The sequence below is a fragment of the Cyprinus carpio genome, chromosome B2 (assembly GCF_018340385.1).
Source record: "Cyprinus carpio isolate SPL01 chromosome B2, ASM1834038v1, whole genome shotgun sequence".
Lineage (NCBI taxonomy): Eukaryota > Metazoa > Chordata > Actinopteri > Cypriniformes > Cyprinidae > Cyprinus > Cyprinus carpio.
In genome coordinates, this window is record NC_056598.1 from 29813134 (window position 1) to 29837557 (window position 24424).

The window sequence follows — 24424 nt, forward strand, 5'->3', positions numbered from 1 at the left end:
GATCATCAGGCTTTTGAAGAAGGTTTATTTGTTCATCTCACAATCATCATTGGATTGCATTGCATTACCGTGCTATAAAATCTCATTAACTTACATTACAAGCTTCAGAATTTCATCACTTTTTGTCCATATGAATATCAGCATCTGCACCAAATTGGATGTTTTTGCTCAGTTTGGGACTCTGAATAAAACTGAGCTGTGTTTTCATCCATATTTTCACTATATCAGACTATATGAGCCATAAAAGCCATATTCACAAAACATCTTAAGGCTAAAAGTAGCTCATAACTCGCCGATTTAGGAGAAAATTGCACAAATAATGGGTGTGTTTTTTGGGGGGGTTTTGGAGATTGTCCCAACTCCAACTTTTCCTTTGATTATATTCTTGTTTTCATTAACCATTTGGGTCAGAAGTAACAGCTGTTCTTGCGTCCATTTATTTATTTTTTTTTTTTTTTTACGTTTGCATGTCTTATATCAGCCATGATTATTCTATTCTGTTAATTAAAAGGCTTTTTATGTGCATATCCGCTAACTGTTTACGAGAAACACACATGTAAGAGGCTGACAATTAACTGAACACATAGCTACTTGTTTAATTAGTCAAATTTTACAATTTTTATTTGAATGTGGCAATTAAAAATTTTATTTTTAAACCTTTATTTAAATACAGCAGCATAATATAGCGCTCTACAATATTTCTATGAATAAATCTCTGACAGAGAATATCAGCCAATCACTGTGTGCATAGTTAATAAGCACGCTGACATCATCCATAGCAACGAGCTCAGCCCCGCCCCCTTAATCTGAGCTTCTCTGTATCCCTTAGTTGGTCTCAGCAGCTTTGTGAATATGTTTTAAGGGAAAACTCTTCGCTAAAACCTTTTACTGCTATTTAGGAGAACTCTTAGTTGGTAAGATAAAATGTTTTGTGAATACAGGCCCTGATGGATTAAATATGATGCAAAACATAAAACACACATATATATGTACAGTATATGTCAGGCTTTACAGGGTTAATAAACCTGCAGCAGTTCAAGAGCCGTGTGTAACTCGAGCTCATGTCAGGTGATTGTGACCGGCACACTTTCACAAAACATGTGCAAGAAGGTTCACAAACGCAAGATGATATTTCAAATATGTGTCTAATTATAGAGCAAAGACCTTTCACAAGATGCAGCTTAAGTCCAAGGCTCATAAATCATCAACAGATCCTTTCCAAAACCTACTGAGCTGCCATAAAATCAACCTCTCGTTCACATGAAGGACTTCCTCCCTGCACAGAAATACACAGAGCAACTAAACAAGAGTTCATCTAGACCCAGAAGAGCTGCTTAACTCACTTCATCACCACACAGCTTCACTTTTATCTCCACTTTATTCATTAATAATTCATGTAGTCCAGGAGGTTATTTGTTGCCTATACAGCTATCTTAATGTGTTTACCTTTATCCAAATAGTTCTTATTATACAAATGTATTAACATGTGAAATCATTAAGTTATGTATAATTTGATTAACTGTTTTTAATCAATATTTTTTACTGATTATATTCAAAATGCATGATAACATTTAAAATCAACACAAACTTTGTTTTGGATCACAGTGCATTCTGGGATTGCCTTAAATATATAAAATACAGAAATTTTCAGTTTTATATAAAATATATGGTAAAAAATAAGTAGTGAAATGAATTAAAATATTGATATAATAAAATCATGTTTTAGAACGTAAAATATTTGAAATATTTTGAAATGCTTTTAAATATTTATTTTTTAAAATAGTTTAATATTTTAATATAAATCATTTAAAGATCTGAAAAAATACAAATTTAACATGAGTGTAAAAATGTCTCAAAGCTCACATACATTTTAATTTAGTGATTTAAATGTGGGTTTAAACTGTCCAATTAAATTCAATTAAAATAAATTGAGAAATAACACAAGATGTAATTATGATTTTTAATGACCAATATAATATAATATAATATAATATAATATAATATAATATAATATAATATAATATAATATAATATAATATAATATAATAAATTCTAATTTTTTTATATATTTTTAAGAAAATGAATATTGTATGTATGTTTGTTCAATGATTTTCTGTCTTTGTTGAGTTGATGGGACTGATGTTATGAGGAAATATGAGGAAAGCAGGACAGAGCTGCAGTAATTCACTCCAGCCGTCTGGAAACCAGTGAAGAGGTTAGAAAGAAGACAAAGAGAGGCTCTGAACAATGGTCATGCTCAGATGGATGATGGATGTCTCTGTCCCTGTCTGTTAGTGATTGGTCTGATGAAGGGGTGTGAATGTTTGACCTACTGTACACGCTTAAAAATAAAGCTTATTGGCATCTGAAGAATATTGTTATCCATGGAATCTTTACATTCCACAAAAGGTTCTTTAAAGTGGAAAAAGTTTCTGTAAAAAATGTTCTAAAACTCTGAACTGAAAGGTTCTTAGGGAATCACTGCAAAAAAAAAAAAAAAAAAAAAAAAAAAAAAATTCCCTGAATCTGAAGAACGTTGCTGGGTTTTTGTACAGAAGAGATTTCAGCAGTCTTGACTTTCGTTGGCAGCTCATTGTAGTTTTCACAACGGACAGTTTCATCATTTTGATGCCTTTGCTCCTCGTAACCCTTTCACACAGTAAACGTCTCATCTGCATGTCAAGGTTAAAGTGTGTCTGTGAAGCTGCCTGTCTCAGTCAGAAATCAGAAAGAAAGATCTGACGTCAGAAACGACGCTCACTCTGAACATACAGACAGCAACAGCCTCACAGTCCACTGCAGCTCAACCACACAAACACTTCAACCTGGCTATCATCACTGACTAAATCTAGAAATATATATATGTATATAAACTAGTTCGCTGAAATAAAAGCTCAAATGAAATATAAATATCAGATGAAAATCTTAAACTAAACAAAATTAGAAATGCCGAATAACAGAAATAAGTTTAAGTTGAACAAATAAAATTACTAAATTGAAAATTTATTTCAGTCTTGTTTTTTATGTACTTTTATAGCTTTCATAATTTTAGTTAGCTTTTCTATTTATATTTTCTTATTACTTATATTTTTATAATGGTAGTTGTTTTTATATACACTTTTTTCTTTAATTTTTGTATTTATAGTTACTTTTTAATTTCTTGTATATTAACTGCTACTAAATGCTATTAAATACAGTTTAAAATAATACTAAAAAAAGTATGAACAAACACACTTTTGCACACTTGAGGTAAACTTTCTTATTATATTTATATTTTTATAATGGTAGGCCTAGTTGTTTTTTTTTACTATTTTATCTTTAATTTTTGTATTTATAGTTACTTTTTAATTTCTTGTATACTAACTGCTACTAAATGCTATTAAATACAGTTTAAAATAATACTAAAATAAGTATGAACAAACACACTTTTGCACACTTGAGGTAAACTGTGGTCGTGTCCCAGACCATTGAGACCAAAAACCAGAAATCTAGAAAGTAATATACGTGGAGCACTGCTTAGCATCGAGCGCCATCTAGTGAAAATAAAATAAAATAAAATAAAAAATAAAATAAAATAAAATAAAATAAAATAAAATAAAATAAAATAAAATAAAATAAAATAAAATAAAATAAAATAAAATAAAATAAAATAAAATTCTAATATGTATTCCTTAATTTACTAAATAAATATAACATTTATATAATAATAATAATAATAATAATAATATTAACATAATTGTAAAATAATTATAAAATAATTATTAATATATAAATGTAATTTTTTTTAAACAATATGTAATAAATACATAGACACACCACGCTATCAGAGCAAGTGTGATGCGTGTGGCAGCGGTCTTTACTGTAGTTCTGTCATTCGTCCAGTGCGGCAGGTGGCGCTACAGTCTCTCACTCACACCGCAGCAGCGCCTCTCGGTTCCTCAAAATCTCTCCCATCCGCTATTTTGATGAGGGAGCTTCTTTGAGCGTCTAAAACGGATGACAGCTCTTTATTAAACTAACAAATGCGCCAGAAGTGAGCGGACTTCTGTAGATTAAGGATAAAAGCGGTCGAGGAAGGCGCAAACATGTCGGCGAGCGCTGTTTATGTGTTGGATCTGAAGGGGAAGGTAAGATGACGGTTCGCTAGCACAGCAGGCTAAAGCTAATCCACGTCAAACACCAACGTGAGTGTATTCAAACAGATTTCAAAGTTATTGTTCATTAAAATAAATGAACGTGATTCCTTCGATCTAAAAAAAAATCTGAGGGGATTTAAAAATCCAGATGATTAAATTATTAGTTAATGAAACCGAGATGTGTTGAAATATAAATTCACTCCTCAAGCAGCTGCTTGTCAGTCATTAATCATTATTAAAACTAATTTGTAAGTTTTGTGTGTGTGTGTGTGTGTGTGTGTGTGTGTGTGTGTGTGTGTGTGTGTGTGTGTGTGTGTGTGTGTGTGTTCGTCCTCTTGCTTTATTTTAATACGATGTTATTCGTCTTTCGCTTGTTTTTTAACGCATCATATTGCATCAAACAACTGCACATTTAATCCTACTTGAAATTTTACTGTATTTACAGTAATTTTAGCATTGTTAATTACTTTTATGGCTTTCTTTGATATGATTTAGTTTTATTTTAATTCGTCATTTTATATTAATTTTTATGTTTTTGTCATTTTTCATTTTGTTTTAAATGTTACTGTTTCGATTCAGTTTATTTTTTTTATTTCAGTTCTAGCTTTAGATTATTTTAAGATTATTTTTAACTGTTTTGATGCAGCTATGAGTATAGTATTTATTCTTTTCTTTTTTATAAATTATAATTTTTATATATATATATATATATATATATATATATATATATATATATATATATATATATTAATTGTGAGTAAATGATTTAAAAAATACTAAAATTGCTAATTAACTAACTAATTAATTAACGCATCATATTGCATCAAACAACTGCACATTTAATCCTACTTGAAATTTTACTGTATTTACAGTAATTTTAGCATTGTTAATTACTTTTATAGCTTTCTTTAATTTGAATTAGCTTTTATATTTATTTTTCAGTTTTATTTTAATTCATAATTTGATACATTTTTTATGTTTTTGTCATTTTTCATTTTGTTTTAAAATGTTACTGTTTAGATTCAGTTAATTTTTTATTTCAGTTCTAGCTTTAGATTATTTTAAGTTTTTACTGTTTTGATGCAGCTATTACATTTATAAGGTTAAAAATAGTATTATTTACTTTTATTCAGTAAGAACCATTAAAATGATCAAAAGTAACAGTAAAAACATTTATAAGGTTAAAAATAGTATATTAATTGTGATAAAATGATATAAAAGATACTAAAATTACTAATTAACTAACTAGTTAACGCATCATATTGCATCAAATAATTGCACATTTAATCTTACTTGAAATTTTTTACTGTATTTACAGTATTTTTAGCATTGTTAATTACTTTTATAGCTTTCTTTAATTTGAATTAGCTTTTATATTTATTTTTCAGTTTTATTTTAATTCATCATTTTATATAAATTTTTGTTTTTGTCATGTTTCATTTTCTTTTAAATGTTAGTTTAGATTCAGTTTATTTTTTAAGTTCTAGCTTTAGATTATTTTAAGTTTTTACTGTTTTGATGCAGCTATTAGTATAGTATTTAATATAAATTATGATTTATATATTTATTATTAATATATTTTTTTATTAATTGTGATAAAATGATATAAAAATACAAAAATTACTAATTAACTAACTAATTAACCCATCATATTGCATCAAACAATTGCACATTTAATCTTGAAATTTTACTGTATTTACAGTAATTTTAGCATTGTTAATTACTTTTATAGCTTTAATTTCAATTAGCTTTTATATTTATTTTTCAGTTTTTTTAATTCATCATTTTATATAAATTTTTTATGTTTTTGTCATTTTTCATTTTGTTTTAAATGTTACTGTTTAGATTCAGTTTATTTTTTTATTTCAGTTCTAGCTTTAGATTATTTTAAGTTTTTACTGTTTTGATGCAGCAATTAATATTTATTTTATTTTAAATGATATATATGAATTGTGATAAAATGATATAAAAATGACTAAAATGAAATTCACTCTTTACACACCTGCTTATTATTAAGTTTTGATATACTGTCGGTCAAAAGTCAGTTATTATCACTAATTAATAAAGAGCAGACATTTATCTTGATCCTTTTTTAAACTTATTTGTGTCCATCTCTATGCTTTAGTTAATTTAACAAGATATCATTCATATTTCACTTGTTTTGTAAAGCACTTTGCGTTGCATAAAATAATTGCACATTTAATCTTACCTTAAATAGAAATCATTGCCTTCAATCTGACAGTAGAAACTGAACACCTGTGAATTGCAAGTAATGAAATTGTCCTACACTGTAAAATCGTGTTACACAAACTTTTGCATTTACTGTAAAACTAGTCTGATTGTTTAATCTGATAAAATGCTCATTAGTGGCCTCGGTTGCTATGGTTACTCAAGTGTATCTGGGTTAATGTGGATGCAGATACTGGAAAGGAGTGTCAGTGGATTTGAACTGCTGTGTGTTACGAGGGTCATCTGTGTGTTTCAGGTGCTGATCTGCCGTAATTACCGCGGAGATGTGGACATGTCCGAGATCGAGCATTTCATGTCCCTGCTGATGGATAAAGAGGAGGAGGGAACGCTGTCGCCCATCCTGGCTCACGGAGGAGTTCGCTTCATGTGGATCAAGCACAATAACCTGTACCGTATCCTCCAAACCTCTACAAATCTAGAGCTAAAAATCCCAATCATTCTCTGTACGGAGAAACTGAGATTTTTTGAGGTTACCAGAGTTATTATAGTTAACAAGTTGACGAATATCTCAATATAGACCAAAATAATCATGATGATGTTGTTGTTTTGTTTTGTTTTATCATGATGATGTTTTTTTTTTGAATAAATGCAGTTCTTTTAACTAGTTATTCATCCAATATATTAGAAAGCAGAACTGTTCCAAAAATCATAATTAATCAGAAGAGTAGAATGATTTCTAAGATAATGTGTTAGAGGAGTACATGTGAACGAAGGCTGGGTAATGATGCGGAAAATTAGACTTTGAATCACAGCGAATAAATTATTTTTTTAAAGTATATCAAATAGCAAACGATTATTTTAAGTGGGAATAATATTTCACAATATTACTGTTTTTTCTGTATTTGTGATCAAATAAATGCAGGCTGATGAGCAGAAGGAGTCTTTCAAAAACATTAAAAATAGTAATGTTTCCAAACTTTTGACCTGTACTGTATATATTATATAATGATATATATGATATTACCATGGAATTTACTTAATTTGATTTAATTTGATAAGTATATAAAACATGAGTGAGTTTTGGGATGGTTGTTGTTGAATTTTAATTAATATACCTAAGTTGAAGGATGTTACTTTTAAAATTCAATAAATGCATGATGTTTCCAAAGTCAACAAGCATCTCAGTATTGACCAAAATAATTGTGATTGTGATTTTTGCCGTAATCGAGCATCTCAATTAACTGTCTATTCAATTTGTTAATTGTGAAACAGATAATTCCGGCTTAAAATTCGGACTGGATGAGCCATCACAAAAAAAATACAATATCTCAATATAGACCAACACTAATGAACTATATTTATTTATTATTACAATTAGTATTTTTATACTACATATATGCTGTATGTATGTTTAAATGTTTTCAAAGTTGATGAATATCTCAATATAGACCAAAATAATCATGATGATGATGTTGTTGTTGTTTTTTTTTTTTTGCCATAATCAAGCAGCTTTATTAATGAATTCTTTAATTAGATTTTAATTATGAATCTGCGCTGACTTGAACAACATCATACAATTACAATGTCCTAAAAATGACACTAAATAGTTATAATTAGTATTAATGATTTGAATTGGTATTAGTCTTAATAATTAGCATTACGTTTTTTTTTTTTTTATTAAAAGTAAAATTATTTAAAATAAATGAATTTAAAAAAATCATTCAGATATCGCTGTATAAATTGAAAAAAAAAAATACATTCAGGACAATGGCTGCTGAATAAATAAATTTTGATTACTTAGGATCATTTTACAACGTGTTTGTTGTAACCTGTTAATCATTGTATTGGTTTGCTGTCTCTTTTAAGCATGTTTTGTCTCTTAACCTGCTGACAAACAGTTGTTGCAACATCCAAGAAGAACGCTTGCGTCTCCCTGGTTTTCTCCTTCCTCTACAAAATTATTCAGGTACATTATACATCAGTTGTGGACTTAAAGGGATTTCTGGGTGAGGGAGCTCATCTTATTGGATCGTAACAGTTTATCACTGCATACATTTCAGTATCACTTGCTTTATTCTAACAGGTATTTGATGTGTTTTTATTCCCCAGGTTTTCTCTGAATACTTTAAGGAGCTGGAGGAGGAGAGTATCAGAGATAACTTTGTCATAGGAGAGTATTTGCAGAGATAATGACTTTGTCATAACTTTTAACGAGCTGCTGGATGAACTCATGGACTTCGGATACCCGCAGACCACTGACAGCAAGATCCTCCAGGAGTGAGTCCGTGTTTGATTCCCTTTCTACGAACCATTTTGAACAGTTCAGTTCACTCGCCCTCAAACCGTGTGACTGACATTCATTTACATGGCAGTACTACAACACCTCCAGGCCTCTCTCGGACCCAGCAGGTTCAGTCATTCAGGAGTAACTGATGGAAGGTGTTTATTTTTCACAGATACATCACGCAGGAAGGTCACAAGCTGGACACGGGCGCTCCGCGGCCCTCCCCCCTGCCAACGGTCACCAAGCCGTCCTCCTGGAGGTTCAGAGGGCATTTGCAAGTACCAGGAAGAACGAGGTTTTCCTGGACGTCATCGAGTATGTCAACCATCCTGGTATGTTTTTAGAAGGGCCACGTTTCGATAGACGTCTGTAGACGGCATGCTCCTGTAATAAACACAGGACAATCATCAATAACAAACAGGGACACGTGCACACTGTGGAGATATGGATGAACCTTTAAACACGTTATGAGAATAGCGTGTTTTGAAACAGTCCATGTTAAAACTAATAGGGCGGGCAAAGACATAAAATGTGTCCTGCACGCACAAAAGCAGTCTTAAAGTCTCTGGGGTATATTTGTAGCAATGTAGCCAAAATACATGTATGGGTCAAAATTAATGGTTTGATTTTCTCAGCCAAAAATCATTAGGATATTAAGTAAATATCATGTTCCATAAAGATACTTTGTTAATATATTTAAACTTAATTTTTTATTAGTAATATGCATTGCTAAGAACCTCATTTGGACAACTTTAAAGATGATTTTCTCAATATTTAGATTTTTTTTGCACCCTCAGATTCCAGATTTTCAAATAGTGTCCGATCCTAACGAACCATACGTCAGTGGAAAGATAATTTATAAAAATTCACTCTAACTAAAAAAAATTTACCATAAAAAATAAATAAATTTGCCAAAAAAAATAAAAAAATTTTCAAAAAAAATTAATATAAAAATAATAATCATATTACCATGGAATTTAAAAAAAGATAAATTCAATAAATGTATGTTGTTTTCAAAGTTGATGAATATCTCAATATAGACCAAAATAATCATGATGAAGGTTTTTTTTTTTTCCATAATCAAGCAGCTCTTGAACAACATCATAAAAATACAATGTCATAAAAATAACACTAATGAACTAAACAGCTATATATTATATTATGATATATATGATATTACCATGAAATTTACTTAATTTTATTTAATTTGATAAGTATATAAAACATGAATGAGTTTTGGGATGTTTGTTGTTGAATTTTAATTAATATACCTAAGTTGAAGGATGTTACTTTTAAAATTCAATAAATGCATGATGTTTCCAAAGTCAATGAGCATCTCAATATTGACCAAAATTATTGCGATTATGATTTTTGCCATAATCAAGCATCTCAATTAACTGTCTATTCAATTTGTTAATTGTGAAACAGATAGTTTCAGCTTAAAAATCAGACTGGATGAGCCACATTATAAAATTACAAAACTATTATAAAAAATAATCACACTAATGAACTATATTTATTTATTATTACAATTAGTATTTTTAATTAAGTTAAATTGATTTTGAAAAATCTTTTATTTATTTTCTAATGTGCTCAAATCGGTTTTATTTTATTTTTTTATTTAAAAAAAATTACATTTTGTTATTGTAACTTGACCTGACGTCTTCATGTCTGCTGTGTTCTCTGCAGGTCAGTGCGAACGGTAACGTCCTTCGCAGCGAGATCGTCGGCTCCATTAAGATGAGAGTGTTCCTCTCAGGAATGCCAGAGCTGCGTTTGGGTCTGAATGACAAGGTTCTGTTTGAGAACACCGGCCGTGAGTCTATTCTCACTTTTCTGTCCCCATACGGATGCTAAAAGACCCCCGTGACCTCAGAACTGGAGTTTAATGGCTTTTCTGTCACGTGTGCTTGCTTTGAGCTCATCTGGATGTGTGTCTTAGTCTTTTGTATAATAGTCACCCCTCTTCATCAGGAAAAAATAATAAATCAGTAGATCTGAAGAATTTAAATTTCAACAATTTTTTCCTCTCTGTCTCGATTTGAGAACGATCGCACGATCTCCTTCATCCCTCCAGACGGAGAGTTTGAGCTGATGTCCTACCGCCTCAACACACACGTGAGTGTCTAAACTCACTCATACTCTTATTTAAAAATAACAAATATACTTGTACTCTTATACTTAATTATAATATAAATGTAAATGATAATATAAGGTGTAAATATATAATATAATATAGAAATACAAAGTGTTATGTAAATGTAATACTGAAATTAAAATAAAAAAAAAATGTAAGATTACTGACTTCAGTAAATTAATAAATCCAGAAAAAGGAATAATAAATAAATGAAAAGGAAATAATGAATTACAAACTGTAAATTAAACCTAAATAATAATATTGTAAATTAATAGTTTTTTTTTAAATAAATATAAATTTAAAGATTAATATTAATATTAAGAGCTTTTTTTATAATATAGAAATATAAAAATTACAATTTTTATATAATACTGAAATAAAATAAAAATATATATTTACGTAAGATTAAAAAATTAAAAAACGAACTTCAGTAAATAAATAAATTCAGAAAAGGAATAATAAATAAATGAAAAGGAAATAATGAATTACAACTAAAGTTGTAAATTAAACCTAAATAATAATATTGTAAATTAATAATGTTTTTTTTAATAAATATAAAATTTAAAGATTAAGATTAAAATAATTTTTTTCATAATATAGAAATACAAAGTGTCATGTAAATATAATACTGAAATTAAAAAAAAAAAAAAAAAAAAAAAATATATATATATATATATATATATATATATTTACATAAGATTAATTTTTTTAAACTTCAGTAAATTAATAAATTCAGAAAAAGGAATAATAAATAAATGAAAAGGAAATAATGAATTACAACTAAAGTTGTAAATTAAATCTAAATAATAATATTGTAAATGAATGTTTTTTAATAAATATAAAATTTAAAGATTAATATTAAGATTAAGATTTTTTTTAAATAAAATGTATATTTCTTTATTGAAATAATTGTAAGTCAAATAATATAATCATAAAAAATTATATATAATAACAGCTAAAACTACATAAAATTATTAAAAATAATAAACAAAAAACAAAAACATTGACATTAATTAAAATTATGCTAATTCAGAATATTACATTATAAAAGATGTTAATTCAAAAGATGAATAAAAACTATAATAGTGTAAAGTAATGCTGTAATAACACTGGTCTGTTTGGTCTGTGTGAACAGGTGAAGCCTCTGATCTGGATCGAGTCTGTGATTGAGAAGCATTCACACAGCAGAATCGAGTACATGATCAAAGTGAGAACACCTGCATGCGTGTGAACGTCCGACGTGCACAGAGCATCTAACTCATGTCTGTCTTACCCTAGGCCAAGTCTCAGTTTAAGCGACGCTCCACTGCCAACAACGTGGAGATTCATATTCCAGTCCCGACGGACGCAGACACGCCCAAGTTTAAGACCACGGTGGGCAGCGTGAAGTGGGTGCCGGAGAACAGCGAGATTGTTTGGTCCATCAAATCTTTCCCTGTAAGAAACAAGCACAGCGCTGTTGAGATACTTTACATTCATAATAATGAATCTATTAGCAGAAGCTTATATGTGTGTGTGTGTGTGTGTGTGTTTCAGGGAGGTAAGGAGTACCTGATGAGGGCTCATTTCGGGCTGCCCAGCGTTGAGGCAGAGGACAAGGAGGGAAAACCACCAATCAGTGTGAAGTTTGAGATTCCCTATTTCACCACCTCTGGAATACAGGTAAGTGTTACATTCACACTTTTATTACAAAGTGTTACTTTATGGCTTGCAATCCTTTTTTTTTTATCTTGGATTATGAGAGTGATTAATACATGTAGACATGCGTTTTCTTAGTATTATTTATCTACTATTAATATTACCATTTAGTATTATTTATCTACTATTATAGTTTTTATTCATATTTTGTATCAGGTTTTATTTTTATATATTTTTAGTTTAGTTTTAATTAACATTTTATTAATTTTATGTGCTTTTGTAATTTTTATTATTTTTTAAATATTACCATTTAGTATTATTTATCTACTATTATAGTTTTTATTCATATTTTGAATAAGCTTTTATTTATATATTTTCAGTTTAGTTTTAATTTATCTACATTTTAGTCATTTTATGTGCTTTTGTAATTTTTATTATTTTTTAAATATTACTATTTAGTATTATTTATCTACTATTATAGTTTTTGTTCATATTTTGAATCAGCTTTTATTTTTTATATTTTCAGTTTATTTTTAATTTATTTATATTTTGGTAATTTTTTGTTCTTTTTTTGTAATTTTTATTCTTTTTTTATATTACCAACCATTAATAATTATCTACCAACAAATATATTATTCATACATATAATGAAAAACCTTTATATTTTTACATTTTCAGTTTAGTTTTAATTTATCTACATTTTAGTCATTTTCTACATTTTAGTCATTTTATGTGCCTTTGTAATTTTTATTATTTTTTTAATATTACCATTTAGTATTATTGATCTATTATAGTTTTTATTCATATTTTGAATCAGCTTTTATTTTTATATTTTCAGTTTAGTTTTAATTTACATTTTAGTCATTTGGTGGTGGATGAGGAGATACCCCCTGACAATGTAAAGCGCTTTGAGTGCCTAGAAAAGCGCTATATAAATGTAAGGAATTATTATTATTATTATTATTATTATTATTATTATGTGCTTTTGTAATGTTTCATTTTTTTAATATTACCATTTAGTATTATTTATCTACTATTATATTTTTTTAGTCATATTTTGAATCTGCTTTTATTTTTATATTTTCAGTTTAGTTTTAATTTATCTACATTTTAGTCATTTTATGTGCTTTTTTCATTTTTATTCTTTTTTTTTTTTTTTTTTTTTTTTTTTTTATATTACCATTTAGGTTTTTTCCCCTAAATCTAAGTTTGACTTTTAGTTCAGTTTTTGTTTTTATTTATTTTATTTCCAGTCAGTAATTTTGAAAGTATGTAAATGCAAATTAGAAATTGAAATAAGTTTAGGTTTTCCATCTAATATTTATTTTATATCAGCTTTTATTTCAATTAATAAAAATGTTTGAATAGTTTTAGTTCTAGTTTTACTTAACATAATAATAAGCCTGGTGTAGGCCAGCCTGACTAGGATTTGGAGAACAGAGAGGTTTTCAGTTGCATGTTTTAATAAATAGATTAAATATTACTTAAAAAGCAGCTCCTGTATTATGGTGTAAATTCCAAACATTACTTTTACTTCAACCGTAAGGTTAATGTAGCATATTTTACTTCTAATATATTACTCTAACTAGAAATATTGAAGCAGAATAAAATCTGTATGAATATGTAAGAACTGTCTCAGTATTCAGAAGACCAGAGCAGGGTTGTGTTTCCTGTTTTTGACACAAGGTGGCGCTGCTGACTTTATTTGATGGTTTTGTATTGCTGAACACCTGTTGCTCAGGCTGTGGCAGATGCAGTGTGTTCTGGTTATTCCTCTGTCATCAATAGATGGTGCTATAAATCTGTACTTCTATAGGATTTGTACACTGACAGGTTTTTTTTTTTGTTGGTAACATCTCAGCTTTGTTTAAACATTAATATGAGCACACCACACACTATGAAGTTAAATTCATAGGTTTTAAGCAAACATTCTCATTCATTACTCTTCTTTGGTTACCTCTTGAGTGGATTAATTTCACTAAATATTATTTATGAAAAGAAGGCAGAATCCCAATGACAGCAAGGGCTCTGAACATCACACGTCTGCATAGAAATATTGATAATAACTTGTTTATTTATTCTAATCAGGTGTTTGTCGTAATGTTGATTCAAATGGAAGTGATTTTGTGATGCTCTTTGGGAAACATTTTCCCACATTTGAGCAATTCTGACCTGGAATGGATTTAATTATGTTGAAATAAATGCCCTTTGTCTTGATGTCTCATTTTATTTCTTGGGAATGTAAATGAGGCTGTGAGGGTTAGACGTCTGTCCGACTGATTTTATCTTTGCTCATGATTGTTCTGCTGACGCAACAGTGAAATATGTTTTTTCAAAGCAATTCCTGCTGACAGAAGGCTCTGATAAACACCCATTGTGATCTGCATGTGTCCCACACAGCCTCGTTTTCATTCATAAAAAGATAAATACAGCATCTGCTCCAGTGCTGTCATCATTGACTACAACTAGAATAATAAAAAAAAAAAATGGTGAACTACAAAAAATATATATATATATATTAGTTAAAAATGTTAAATGAGAAATGGTGCACTGGCAGCCAAGTGAAGTAAAATACATTTAAGTTTACAATTAAAAATTATTATAAAATAAAAATTAATTAAGGCTAAATATATTTACAAAAACTTTATAAAATAACAGAAACATAACAAAATGACTAAAACTTAAACTATTATTAAAATGAGAACTGAAAAATTTAAAATAATGTATTAAAGAATAAAATAGCATATTCTTAACTTCTAACGTCTAAGATCTATTTGTTGATGAAAGCAGAATGTTTAATAAACCCACTGAAGTTCTACTTTAAAAGTCATAAAATCCAAAACTCAAAAATAATAATTCTGTCATTTACTCTCTTTCATATCATTCCAAACCTATATGATTTCTTTCTTCAGCAATCACAAAAGAGGATATTTTGAAAGTTTTTTTTTTTTTTTTTTTTTTGGTCCATACAGTGAAAATCAGTCAATTATTGTTTTTGTTTCATTGTAAGGACACTTTCTTTAAAATATCTTCTCATGTGTTCCACAGAAAAACAACATGGGAGTGAATAAATGATGACAGACTCCCTTTGAGTTCTTATGAACATGAAAAACATTTTGTAGAATCTTTATCATGTGTCTCGTACAGGATTGTGGGTTTTAATCTTGTTGCATTAGAAACGGTTAAAGTTGCATGCAGTGTGTGTGTGTGTGTGTGTGTGTGTGTGTGTGTGTGTTGTGGCCGTGACAGTGGCCCAGTCCAGACGCTGGCGGACAGTCAAGGCCAGGACAGACAGAACAGAACCGCAGCTCCTGCTGCTGCTGCTGATTCTTGTGTTTTAGCAGACGGTGTGTTTATTTGTTATGGTCAGTCGAGTGTGTGTGTGTGTGTGTTTCTCAGGCCTCAGCAGTTTATAAAGGTGGGCAGAGCAGAAATGAACTGGACAGGACTGCAGTTGAGCTGTGGGACGTGTTTGTGGAAACTTTCAACAGAACAACTGCTGTTTGTTGATCTGGGAATGATTCTCGCACAGATGTTGTGCACTGCAGCTTTGGATCGAGCTGTCAGTGGATTCATGCTTTTTGTGTTAACATGAATAGACTATTTTAAATTTGCAGAAATGTGTTTGCTTCATGCAGAGTTCATTCGGTTTGAATGCATTCGGTTTCTGTTTAACAGAAAGAAATGAGAATAATCATACAGTCCTGTTTGTGTTTTCATCTGTTCAATCATTCAGCAGGTATGGCTGCATGACTTACTGAAATAAAACCAAAATTGCAATATGAACCAGTGCTCTTAGCGAATCACAAAGGCTGATTTAATTGGATAAATATATGCGCTGTGTGTTTCGGAGTGGAGCACAGCATCGTGTTTATGTTCATGCAAACAGCTCATCTTTGTTCACAGTAAATGCTTCTCCACTTGAACTTTTTTTTAGCATCTGCATCCATTTCTGTTGCTTATTATGTGCATTGGAAAATGCACCATGCGCCAAAAATTTTTCCAAACTTGTAATGAAAAGCACTTATAAATAAAAGAGCAGCTTTAAGGTCCAGATGTGGTTTTCCCTTAAAAATAACATTTTATGCTTTAATGGGCAGCCATAAATATTAGTCTTGCAATTTTACAGTAATTTAATAAAAATAAAATTATTGGTGTTATATTTTCTTAAATACACTTAAATACATTTCTTAACATTTTCAGTTTTATATCATTAACATTAATATTTCTTATTTTGTTTTATTAATAATTTTTATTTAGTAATGATAATAATAATTATATTATTATTTTTAGTGCTACAATGTGCATTATAATATTAATTTTAGCCATCTTTGTTTTTATTTAGTAATGATAACAAATAGTAATAGTAATTATTATATGTGCAACAATGTGTATTATAATATATTTTATAGTTTTTGTCATTTTTTATTTTTTAGTTATGAAACAAGAGGTATTATTATTATTATTATTATTATTATTATTAGTGCAGCACTGTGTATTATTATTATTATTATTATTATTATTATTTATAGCAATATTGATATATATATATATATATATATATATATATATATATTATATATATATATATATATAATATATATATATATATATATATATAGATGGCAAAAAATAAAAATTAAAAAATACCTACAAATGCACAGCAGACACAGCAGTGTTAAGTCTCTGGGGTATATTTGTAGCAATAGCCAAACAGCACAGCAAAAACTTTTTTACATTTGTGACCCTGGAGCACAAAAGCAGTGTTAAGTCTCTGGGGTATATTTGTAGCAATAGCCAAAAATACATTGCATGGGTCAAAATGATTGCTTTTTCTTTTATGCCAAAAATCATTAGGATATTAAGTAAAGATCATGTTCCATGAAAACATTTTGTAAATTTCCTACTGTAAATAAATCTTAAAACTTAATTTTTGATTAGTAATATGCATTGCTAAGGACTCAACTTGGACAACTTTAAAGGTGATTTTCTCAATATTTAGATTTTTTTGCACCCTCAGATTCCAGATTTTCAAATAGTTGTATCTCGGCCAAATATTATCCTATCATAACAAACCATACATCAATGGAAAGCGTAATTATTCAGCCTTCAGATGATGTATAAATCTCAGTTTCGTAAAATTGACCCTTATGACTGGTTTTGTGGTCCAGGGTCACATTTTAGTTTCTATCAGAAAAGTCACTATTTGTTTTCCCCAAAACGTGCAGCCCTACCAGCAGGTGAGAATGGCACATCTGATCACTGAAGTACCTGCACACCTTTTGTTTACAAGACATATGCATTGAGGAATCACTCGTGTCTTAGGTTACTCTTGCACTTTTTCTTTGCAGACGCTTCATCATCTCTTATATAATGGCATTAGGTGTGTGTGGTGTTTGTGTGGCTCTTACGAGTCAATGATGAGCGCTGACTGATGTCCACTGAGTGAACTTGAAGGCAGGTGTCGTTCTGAGAGCGTGTGAAGTGATGCTGTCTTTTTAGTTGACTTGAAAGGACAAATTCTTCCTCCAGTTCCCACAGATGAAAGAGGTTTTCACCAGAGACACTGCAAATGTTAAAACAAACAAATTGGACCACCTCTTTGTGCTCTTAGATCAGAGAAAGTTATATACCCGGTTAAAAACATTGATAATAGTTTAGGTAAAGGTTTGGTTGAAGCATTTACAGTGGAAGCCAGTACTGCAAAGTTATTAAGCTAAAAAACATTATTTATGTTTATCATCTGCGTGAGGATTTATGTTATCTGATAGCTCTTTTTTATTTATTTTTTTATTTTACAGTGTCACATTCATATTTCTGCATTTAGCAGACGCTTTAATTCAGTCGAGGAGCCAGTCTGTTATTTGTCAACATTTCATGCTGACATTGTTTGACATTCAGCTGTTTTTGTCTGTAAGCCACAAACCAGACGAACAATCGACAATCAGATGAATCAGACAAATTACAGAGAGGTTGAAGGTGAAACAGCAGTTTTCGAGCTGAACTCGGGGCGACCTCGGGTATAATATTCATAAACCGCTTCTCCAATAAAATTACCTCTGATTTTGTGTTTTAAACAAAAGATTTCCTCCATATAATGGTAAGTTTCATCAGCCCACGCGGATATAAATGACATAAAACCGTCCGAAACTCAATTTCCCCTGAGAATGAGGATGTTTGGGCAAAAATGATGAGGGGAAAGTCAATCGAGTGTCAGATCTAATTAAGTGCTGAACTTCTATGAAATTTCCTCTCTCTAATTTCTTTGGTGTTTTCATTCAGTCCTGCCGCTTTTCAACTGCTTCCCAGCTTTCCTGTGGGGGTTTTGATCCCCGAGCGTCATTAAAAGAGCTCTTTGGGAATTTAAAATGCATGCTAGTTCTTCAATCAGGGGTGCATCACAAACTCCGCTCGACTGGGTTCCCGTGAGAGAGGCGTTCCGGGTGCTGACCTGCTTGGAAACCTCAGGCAGGCTTTGATAAGCTCTGTCGGCCGCGGTCAGCACGTCTGCGTGCCCTGAGCGCCAGGCGTTGAGTCCCCTGCGATTAGCGCCGCCAGCTGATTGTGCGACAGTCCCACGCTCGCAGAACCAGGCTGTGGTTTGGTTGCGTGTCAAGCCTCGGGCCGTTTGTCTAAGACTGGCCGACCGCATCTAGAGATCTGCAGTCTGTCTCGATGCACTGGACTGGCCTTTGGACTATTACCACTGGCCTCTGCTAGTCACAAATAGACACGTGCATGCAATTTTTAGCATGCATGGGTTTTATATGAAAACCCGAATAGTTTTCCCAGCATGGCTATATTTATACTACTGGTCAAAAGTTTGGGATAATTAAGGTTTTTGAAAGGTCTCTTCTGCTCATCAATGCTGCATTTATTTACAAATGCAGTAGAAATTATGAAATAATATTGCAATTTAAAAGAACCATTTTCTATGTGAATATAATGTAAAATGTAATTTATTTTTGTGATCAAAGCTGTATTTTCAGCATCATTACTCCAGTCTTCAGAGTCACATGATCTTCAGAAATCATTCTAATATTCTGATTTGCTGCTCAAGAAACATGCAGTAAAGACATTTATAAGGTTACAAGAGATTTCTATTTCAAATAATTGCTGTTCTTTTGAACTTTCTGTTCAACAAAGTTTATATTCATTGTGGTTTCCACAAAAATATTAAACACAAGTTTTCAAAATTGATAACAATTAGAACCATTAATGATAATTGAGCAAATCAGTATATTAGAATGATTTCTGAAGATCATGTGACACTGAAGACTGGAGTAATGATGCTGAAAATTTAGCTGCGCATCACAGAAATAAATTACAGTTTAACAGATATTCACATAGAAAACAACTATTTCAATTAGTAATAATATTTATCTGTTTTTACTCTATTTTTGATCAAATAAATGCAGCCTTGGTGAGCAGAAGAGACATCATTCAAAAAATCTTAATTTCAAACTATATTTGGATGAAACTCAAGCGAAAGCATGAAGGTTGGCATTTTTCTGATCCTCTAATTGCTCGACTTCTCCAATTAAAGTTGCCTTTTGTCAGTAATTGTTGTGTTTCCCACACTGTTATTAGGCGTAACATGCAGCCTCTCGTTGCCAGTTCTGCAGTAAATGAGCGTTTCTCCACCGAGCGGCTCTATTACCGTCACGCTCCGAGGGCACAGATCTTGTAGACGTGTAATTTTCACAAAGGTTTTTTAAAATGCAAAACAATCTTTAACTCTCTTGTCTGTAGCTTTGAGCTCTTCACATGACACACATGACTCGCAACATTTCTCAGTAACATTTTGTAAATTTATTTTCAAATATAATTTATTCACGTAATGCAAAGTTGAATTTTCTTGTAACAATGGTCTTGGGTGTTCCCAGAGTGTGTCTGTGAAGTTTCAGCCCAAAATCAGACCGTGCTACCGAATGAATCTCGTGCTACGAACGGTGCTAACTAATCTCACAAGCACGGCGCTGATCAGTTAAAAATACTTGATGTACGCACACAAATACGGTTAAAACGGCAAGCACTATAACGACAAAATGAGTGATACACATATTTAGGTAGATTTTGAGGCGTTGGGACAAAAATGCAGACTCTTATGTTCAGTTTTACATCCAAACACAAAAAAACACGGGGATTGCTTGCGAGACGTTGAAGTTACAGAGGGTGGAAATTATAGCAGTGCAGAGCTGTCAATCAACCCCCGTGGCCCCGCCCTATGCAATGTGAAGTCATATTGCATAGATAATCAAAACGGCAGGTCTAGTAGTAAGACTGATTTGGTTTATAGTAGGGATGCACTTGCGATCAAATAGAGGCACGCACTGCAGCAAACATGTCGGCAGTGTGAAAGTGTTTAAAACTATCAGAGAAAGATGCAGAAATCATTACAAGCACGAAGCATTGACTTGTTACTCGTCAAATGTTTTTTTTACAAACGGTTTTGTGAATTTTGGCATGTGACAATGAGATATGTGATGTGTGATGTGATGATAAACATCTTCCCAAATTCGTAATGAGAATCATTTATAAATCTGCATGCTGTAGTCAACAAAAAGAAGCACTGAGATCTTCCTGCAGGTTTCTGCCAAAATAAAACCCGAGATAAAATAAAAAATTAAGACAATAATAATGATAGTAATAATGACCCTACAACAGGTCTATTAATACATTTATTATAACTTTCACACATAGTGTTCAAATTGGGATCTGTAATATACTAATGTTTAAAAAGAAGTCTCTTAAGATTATTAAGTCTCAAAAATGGCCAAAAAATTTTACTTTACAAACATATTTAAACAAAAAAAAAAAAAAAGAAAAAAAAAAAAAACATAAAAACAGCCTACATGGGGGGGAAAAAAACGTCAAAAAACTTCGGCCCAGTGTTTCATGTTGTTCGGCTTCGGCCAAGAATTTTCATTTTGGTGCATCCCTAGTTTATAGGGGATTAAAAAAAATAAGGATTGGGAGGATTTTGATCATTATAGGATGGTTGTGTTCACACACTGCCAACACACATTTATGTCCAAACAACATGTAAAAGTGGATTTTGCATAATAGGTCCACTGTAATGAATACAAAGTTCAAAACAGCATTTGTTTGAAATAGAACTCTTTATTACTATTATAAATGTCTTTACTGTCACTTTTGATCAATTTAATGCATCCTTATAAAATAATAATTAATAATTAATTAATAACATTTTTAATTTTTTAAAACAAAAAAAAACTTTTTTTCTCGTTATGTTTTTATCAACAACATAACATTTGAATTCAAATATTTGCCATGGTGCATGTTTTTCCATCTCATTATAATTCTAAAAACCCTGAAACACTGGCCTTCAGGAAAGTCCCTGCTGTATATTTTGTTTGCTTGTTTACATAGTGAAGGAATGATGCATGTAAAGAGCTGAGTCAGCGGCCGTGTATGTGTGTGCGCGTCTGCCTGCCTGTCTGACCGTGAGCTCACGCCGCATGCTAATGAGAGACCGGTGACCACGCACATCTCAGCACTGCCCACACTGGACTCCATCCAGCTGCAAATATACACTGGAGTTCACGAAGGGCTGACCAGAGCATGACATAAACGCAACCCGACAAGACGAGCGGCGCACGGCAGCATTTAGACCTTTATAGTCTGGCCGTCTCGTCGTGCTCGCCAGGGTGGACGCCGATGGTGGCCTGGTAAGTTTGTGTGAGCTGCACCCAAGAGTGGCACATTACCGGCCCACGGACGCCAGGATTCCCAAAATGCCTCCCGAAACGTGTGTGCACAGGGCTGTCCTCGTGCTTTTTAAATCTGCATTGATACCTAGAATACGGCTCTGGTTCTGCGTAAGCCTCGTACGTCGGCTATTTCTGTGCATTTAGACAGGGAGGTTTTCTGAGAGAATAGAGTCCACGATTAAAACAAACGCTCAGCAAAATCAACAAACACAGAGCTGCTGGACAGGAGGACTGTAATTCCTCACGTCTTAAATGTCCACCCTGCTCTCGGGAGACGTTTAAAGGTGACTAGAGACATCAAAAGGAATTGCAAAAATAAAGAGACTTTCCAAAAAACTAAAATAAATTCCAAAACACTCCTAACCGCCCCTTCCACCCATGTTTTTATTGTTCTGTCAAACAGATAGTACATAACTCAGTGTTTGAGCCAGATTTGGAGTTCTTGTACTAGTTTTTTTGGTATATTTTAAAAGTTATATTAAAATTATTATAAGAAGTTATTATGGTATATAATTGTGATTATTCTTTATTAATATTTTAGTATTATAATAATCAATTACAACGTATAATATTATTGTAGCTGATTATATGTTATACTATATATATATATTTTATACCAATTATAATATAAGACGTGTGTGTGTGTATATGTATGTTATCAGTTACAACAATTATAATTACACATATTTTATGGATAAGTATTATTATATATGTGTATGTATTTATGAATATATTTACATATATTTGTTAATATTTTAGTCATACGAAATCAATAAAAATGCATTATTATAATCTGTATTATAATCTTGATCATTTGTTTGCTTTGAAATTATTTTTTTATAATCACATTAACCAAAATTAAATTTTTATAATCTTATTTATGTATTTGATCTGCAATTTTTTTTTTTTTTCAATTACAGAAAACAACAATTTTCTGCAGCGCTTTTAATTGTTAAAAAATTAATAATAAAAAAATTTATTACAATATGTATTATAATCTTATGATCTTGATTATGTATTTATTCTGAAATGATTTTTTTCCCCAGTCACAGAAACCATAATTTCCCTCCAACAGTCGTGTTGTTTAATATAGAAGCATAATACACTAAAACACAGGGGGAACTGAGCCGATTAGAAACCACCATAAAACTCTGAACTGGCGAAACCGTATTGTAACATGGGCAAAAACAACTCGTTTCACCTCTAATTCCGAGTATCAGGTTTATCTGTCGCCTCTTACAAAACACGATTGTGCTCTTTCAGCATGTTTGGAGCGGTTGTGCAAAAGCTTGTGTAGTGATGCAAGGCCCGTATGAACACAACGAGTGACTCAATAGCGTTCGCCACTGAAAGGTGCCATTTCCCCAATCTCACTTCTTCATGCGCTTCCGCCCGCGGTGTCCAACTCTGCCACTTTCCCATGGGCTCAGATTTACCCTCGGATGCCCACGTGGAGCTGACATGAAGCTAACGCTAAATGATGTGTAGATATCACAAACCCGGGATGCTTTTGCCAGTGCTTGATATTCCTCAAACATTCTTGGTTGGGTTTGTTCAAAGCCTTTTTTTGGTTGTTGTTGTTGCATACAAAAATGCAATAATTTTTGTTCCTTCTTTATATTTTTAGCCATCTTTGCATTGCATTGTGCATTGGAAAAGTATAATTTACTCAAAGGCTGAGTAACTAAATATTGCTTTGCATTCTTTGAATGGTTTGTTATTTATTCCCATTGTTTTGTAGGCCTTTAGCAGGTTTGGCTTAATGAATTCACCCACAATGCATTGCAGTATGATAGTGACGGTGTGTGTGTGTGTGTGTGTTGACAGGTGCGTTACCTGAAGATCATCGAGAAGAGCGGCTATCAGGCCCTGCCGTGGGTGCGATACATCACACATAAAACACTCAAAAATCCCCCTCATCATCCTCCCCACCCTCTCTCCCCACTTTTGTCATCATCATAAAACACAGCGTTGCTTAATTGTTGCCAAATACCTGCAATGCAGTGCAGAATGATGGGAGATTGGTGTTAAATGCGGAGATGAAATTGTTCTGTGAAAAGAGGATGTTCAGGACAGACACGTGCAAGATGGTGAAACCCCGATAAAATTAGAAACGCTGGTACAGTGAGTGAGTGGTACATGATGTTGTAGGAGATTTTCTTTCTCTGAATTCACATCTTCAGCTTTCAACTGAGAGCAAAGCCTAAATATGTTTCACATATATTTTAGTAGTCAGAGTTGTGTTTTTATACATTTTTTTTTTATTGTATATTAAGAAATCTTTTTTTTTTATTTAGGTATTTTT

At 31.4% G+C, this 24424-nt stretch overlaps 1 pseudogene; it reads left to right on the forward strand.

Annotated features, from left to right (window-relative positions):
- Positions 1–3877: 3877 nt before the first annotated feature.
- Positions 3878–24081, forward strand: LOC109075526 (annotated as a pseudogene).
- The last annotated feature ends 343 nt before the right edge of the window (positions 24082–24424 follow it).